General features: G+C 33.9%; 1 non-coding gene across 1 annotated transcript; it reads right to left on the bottom strand.

The window, feature by feature from the left end:
• Positions 1 to 518: 518 nt before the first annotated feature.
• On the bottom strand, positions 519 to 657 carry LOC120274366. The gene has a single exon (XR_005540890.1). It is a non-coding gene; the product is annotated as a small nucleolar RNA Z247 (small nucleolar RNA).
• Positions 658 to 6,267: the final 5,610 nt, after the last annotated feature.

Raw genomic sequence — 6,267 nt, 5'->3', positions numbered from 1 at the left:
ATTAATTCTAGGAGCATGTAAAACATGATTCAGATAAAGTGATCGATTAATGCCAGCTATAAATGAATTCCCAACATAAGCAATAGACATACCTTCACCGTTTGCAACCTGAACTTGATCTCCTCCGGTGTAGCGTGTTCTGGTTGTTAGACGATCGAGGTCGTTGGTGAGGTGGTCTGTGGCGCCAGTGTCGATATACCAATTAGGGTCGACGGAGTAGCCATTGGTGACAGCAGCAGCAACCTTGTTGGCATCTTCAGCTTGGTAACTGTGATCAAACCGATACCAGCAGCGGAGCGCGTCATGGCCTATCTTGTTGCAAACTTGGCACAAGACATCACGATCAACGCCGGATCTTGATGAGTGACCGCGACCACCGCGGCCACTCTGTGATCTGCCACCGCTGCGGCTTCGGCCACGATTGTTGCGGCCACCTCCATTGCCTCCACGCCCTTGGTTCCTGCTGACATGATTAGCCAAAGACACCTGGACATCGGAGTTGTTTTGTTCAATGCGCATCTCGTAGCTCAACATGTGAGCATACACATCATTGATGGTGTAGTGGTCGGTGCGCGTGGTGATGCTTGTCACCAGGGAGTCGTACTCGCTGCCGAGACCGCGCAATAGATAGGCGATCACCTCTTCATCTTCAAGTGGCTTGCCAATGGCAGAGAGGGTGTCGATGAGATGCTTCATTTTGCGGTAGTACTCAGCAATGGACATGTCCTTCTTTTGGAATGTGGCAAGCTGCATGCGTATTTGCATGATGCGCGCACGTGAGCTTGACGCATACATGTTCTCCAGGGTGCGCCATGCGTCGCGCGACGTCGTCACCCCAACCAGGTTCCCGAGCACTTCCTCGGTGAGAGAGGAGATAATCGTGCTCAGTACCTGATGGTCTTGATGGTACCAGGTGGTGAAGTCCGGATTGACGGCGACTCGACAGGAGCCACCAGTTTCTTCAGCCGGCAGCGTGACGGTCTGATTCGGGCGCGCGGTGGACCCATTAACGTAGCCAAGGAGGCCTTGGCCCTTCAGGTAGGGAAGCATCTGCGTCTTCCACAGCAGGTAATTTTCCTGCGTAAGCTTCACATGGATCATGTGAGCGAAGGATGGCGTAGGCATCTGGCTGGATTGAACGGAGGCGAAAGCGGAGTTGTTTGTGGTAACAGATTGCGGGGATCCAGACATAGCAAGAGCTCGAAGCTTTAGATCGTGGCTCGGATACCATGAAAGAAGAAATGAATGCCAAACTCGATTGATCCCAATTGGGATCCTGATCTTATATATTCAGCTGTGAGAACATTGTACTATGGATCATGGTCCTAAAAAGAAGGAGTAGTGGAGCTACAAGAGTGTAACTTCCTAACAGCTTGCGTAGGACTTGGTCACCACAAGCATAGGAATAGCTATACAAATTACGAATTACAAATAATTCTAACAAAAATTTCACATTTTCTTTAAATAAAAACCTGACATGTATTGCCAAAAAATCAATTTTATTAACATTGATTCTATAGATTTATTTTATTTTATTTTATTTTATTTTTTAAATAAAAGTAGATATATTATCAATTTATTTAATGAAGAAAAGAAAAATTATAGTAGACACATAAAAACCACTAAAGCAAACCAGGACCTAACAAATGTGGGAGTGCAATCACCATGGGTGATGCATGTCACACCAACAACCTAATGATAGTAAAGAAATAGAAAATTAAAAAATAAAAAATAAAAAATAAAGCTGAATCGATCGAACTCCACCTTATGCATTTAAGAAAAACAAAGTCTAAAACCAATATCAACTTTATTAGCTCTCATGAGTCACCTAGGTATGTCCATCCTTTGGCAAAAGCGGAATAATAACAAATTTGAAAAACTCTTTCCGAGCAACTAATCTATCAGGTAATTAATTTCAATCTCTTGGGATCTAGTTCAACTTCAAAATTCTAGCCTAAATCATTACATTGTGAATATTGCCAATTTTACTTTAAAATTTTGGTTTATTAATTAAATTATAATTTTGTTTCTAAATAAAAAATTATATTTTATTAATGTTAGTATTTTAAAAAGTAGTTAATTAATGTATTTATTTAAATAATTAAATCTTATACATATATTTTGATAGGATAAATTTAGATATTTTTAGAGAATTGAATAATCATAAACAAATGTATGTATAAATTCATGTATATTTTTGTATGTAAATTAACTTGTCTATGGATGAAAATTGCTTTTAAATACCTGCACTTCTTTGCAAATGATTCTGAATTTGCTTCTAAATGTTCTTACAATTTTTTTTACACAAGTGATTTCCAATTCGAGATTTTATATATGTAAAAAAAAGAAGCACCTTTAACTAAAAAAAACAACTAATAATAATTAAAAGGATTCAAATTTTTTTAAGACATGCATACACACACTTCTTTCAAACAAAACCAGTCTGTTTCTTTTTCTTCATTTGTCCTCCCACCAACAAAACATAATGTTGCTATTCGGCAATGCACCAGCGCCACCATTCACATGCACTTCTTAAAATGAGTGTTGTTTTTAAGTTAGCACATTAGTTTGTTCAATTAATGTGCTACCTTCCTCTTTGATTGATTCTGAAAATGGTGATGAGTCACACCTGATAAGTCAAATTCATTACATGGCCAACAATTATTAGAATGTCTGAATCTTTTTACTGATATTGCTCATGAAGAATCTACCCAAAACAGCTATTGCTCTCACTTTCTTATTCAATAAGTTCAGACTGCATGTATAGGGCGTATTGAGAAGCTATTCTGTGTTTTTTTCTAAAAAAACTGGGCAAGACCTAACAGGGATATTTTGGTAATTTTTCGAGCGATGGAGTTTTCGTATTTTGAAAGGTCCCACAAGATGGAAGACAGGTTAAGAACATATGATTATAACATATGGTTATAATATTTGAGCGGTGGAGTTTTTATTAGGGTTTTAACATATAGTTATAAAGCTGCCACTTTTCGAGTTCATGGGTACTTATAGTACAACCAAGTCTATTGGATTATTATTGAACATGTTCAATAATTTTGATGCTGTTGTGCATTCACATGTTCATGGTATCTTTTTCTTCCTATGCCACCACACGATGCCTCTGTTTCATTGTTGTGCTCATTTGCTCATTATACCCCATTGATATCATCATCATTGTCATCATCCTCACATGACAAAGTTATTCTTATTGTATGATTATGTTAGATTTATCATTATCGTAACTTGATTGATTGATAATTTATCCAATGGCTAATCTGTGGTTAAGTTTTGGAACAATGGGATTGGGTTTTATATAAATTTTGATAAAAATTTATCCCATGGCTAATCTGTGGTTAGGTTTTGTAACAATGGGATTGGCTGAAATGAAATATTCGCATCTTCAGTTACTTGCTTTACTGTTATCTTTAAAATTACCACAACAACAAAATTTCAATAAAACATCTCAGAAAATCAAGCGCTCCCTCAATTTCATGAGCGCAAGAGTCACGAATAATTCCGGCGATACATACCCTAATATAGCTTAGGAGTAGTCTACTCCCTTAGAAAGCTCGGGTAGGCCTGTGATTCCAAATGGTAGTCTCCGTAGGTCCAACTACCCTACTCTTTTCAGTTTCATTTTTCTTCTTCTCTTTTTTTCCTTTTCTTATTTCAAGTGCCTCACTGCTAGTGAGAGTTCTCAGGTTGTTTTCTCTATTATTGTTTGTTCTCCTTTTCCTACTTTTTTTTTTATAAATAAAATTATGATTTATCCACTTTTATAAAAAAAAATTAATGGAATAACACATTCTCATTTTATTTTCTAGAATCTTAGATTAATTCCCATATATTTTTAAGGAAATAGAAACACGCAAGGAAAAGAAATGTAATATATTGTGAGATGAGATTGATAATTCTAATAAATATCAGTAAATATAATACAATAAATTTCACAGTAAATCAGAGACTTTATTTTCATGATTGTTTTTTTGGGAAACAAATATGATAAAAATGAAAATATAAATAAAATGGGAATTTCACTAATCTTCTTCTTCCTTAGTCTTCAATTTTGTGCCTTTTCTTGATTGTTGTCATTTGCCTGTATCATAAATTCAAATGTATGAAAATTCTATCCATAAAAAATCTTGAATTTACATTTGATAGTCCACCTTTCTTACAAAAACAAATTGATTGAAAGTTGATGTTGTTCAATACTCTAAACATGACATTGTTTGGAAGCCATTGGTATTGAATCAATACTCAGCTCTTTGTTTTCTAAAAAAAGTTTAAAAAAAAAGTTGGTATATATAAAAAACAAAATTTAAAGCTACATATATCAACAAAGTTGAGATTATTGTTGATCTTAGCCTTTAATATATATATATATATATATATAAACATGTTCATTTTTTTCTTTTGAACAATAAGAACTAGTTCATTAGTAAAAAAAAAAATAAACAATAAAAATAAGCACAATGAAAATCCAGAAGAAAAAAGTAACTGGGCCATGACCAATACTCACCTAGCATTGAGTTTGAACGGTCTGCATTACAAGAGATTTATACTTAAGAAGTCTATAAATTATTATAACTGACGCACCTCTATATTTACATATCTCTTTACTGAGAGTGCTTGTCACTTTTTTAAAAAAAAAAATCTAAAAAAAATAATGAAAATTACGAAGTGTTAGCCCATGGCAGGTAAGTTGGGATCAGACTCCAGACCTCAGTGCAAGAAACATTAGAGAACAAAGCATATATATATATATATATATTCCATTGCTAAACAGTTGTAGCAATGGTTCTCTCATGTATTTCTTTGCTTCTCTGTCATATGAGATTACATATTAAGCTTGGTTCTCATTTTATAGGAAAACAAGGACATGTTTGGGAAGATATGGAATCATTTATACAGTAAATCTTTTTTAGCATTTGTATATTTAATTTTCATATCTTCATCATAAATTTATAAATATTTGGTTCATATTGAAGTAAATGCATTTGATTATATCCTGATTGTCACTATTTATTTCACCATTATTTACTATTATTACCTTCCAAACAATCCTCCCAATTCTAAATCTCTTTTTCCTTTTTTAATTTTAAATATGTTTGATGATGATGCTGATGCTGGTGATCCCAAGGAAAAAAAAATTGATGGATTATTTAATACTTTAAAAAAAATTCCAACTTATTGCATCCTGAGAAATTTAAGGAAAATTAATTATAGATTTTTAAAATTTCAAAACATCACAAACAGATCATCAGACATTTGCATTTTGCAGTACAGCTTACTTTTCAGTATATGTAGCTCACTCAATCAATTTATTCTATCTTACAACATATACTTTTAGTTTAAAATATATAATTTTCATTTAATATTACGTGTTTCGTGTAACTACATAAGTATTCACTTAAAATTATTCATTATCTCAAAATTAAAAATAAAATAATTCCAACTCTGGTTAAACTTTCATACTAATACATATTTGCACATATGCCCCTGAAAAACCTCATAATTGCATACGCAAAACCACAAAGTTCTCCATTTTTATGATTCTCACGTGCATCACATACACATAACCTAGTCTAGGGTAGGGGTACATGAACTTATTTCACAAATATTCGTATTCTTCAGGGGGCAAAATGTAAAACCTCCCTGATATTTCATATATACGACTCCATGGAAACTCACTTATAATCATAATCATAAGTTAAGCAATTGAAACAAAGAGAATCAATGGCATACCAGTTAAAATACAAGTAAATTTGGGAAAGAACATCGTATCAGAGTATCCTTTATGTGATATATCTCATGCTGTAATTGATTCTGAAGAAGAATAAAAGGTTTAATCTTTTCGTGTTTGAGGATCCATAACTAGAAACTGCTGTGCATATTTGTTCACTTTCGATCCTTTTCCTGATTTATGGTCATAATACTCCACCACAGCAGCTCCAGCTAATGCAGCTAATGTAAGAGCCTGAGCATGTAACCTGTGTGCAGGATTTCAACCATGGGGAATAGTAAAGGCAATGGCTACATTTTAATCAAAAAAGAGGAAATGAAATCTTTTTTTTAAGCAAAAAAAAAAAAGAGCAAATGAATTTCGATACACAATGTATGTAGAATATACATATAATGTCAATCACGAATTTCTCACAAAACTTTTGAAGTTTTCTACTGAACCGAGATGATATGATATTTAATCTAGCACATGTTATTAATGGAAGTTATTAATGGAAGCACAAGAATGCCACAAAAATCCTTGAGTGT

This window comes from Dioscorea cayenensis, chromosome 12, assembly GCF_009730915.1.
Source record: "Dioscorea cayenensis subsp. rotundata cultivar TDr96_F1 chromosome 12, TDr96_F1_v2_PseudoChromosome.rev07_lg8_w22 25.fasta, whole genome shotgun sequence".
NCBI classification, from domain to species: domain Eukaryota; kingdom Viridiplantae; phylum Streptophyta; class Magnoliopsida; order Dioscoreales; family Dioscoreaceae; genus Dioscorea; species Dioscorea cayenensis.
The sequence above is the reverse complement of the archived record's forward strand: the minus strand, read 5'-3'. Positions and strand labels throughout refer to the sequence as shown.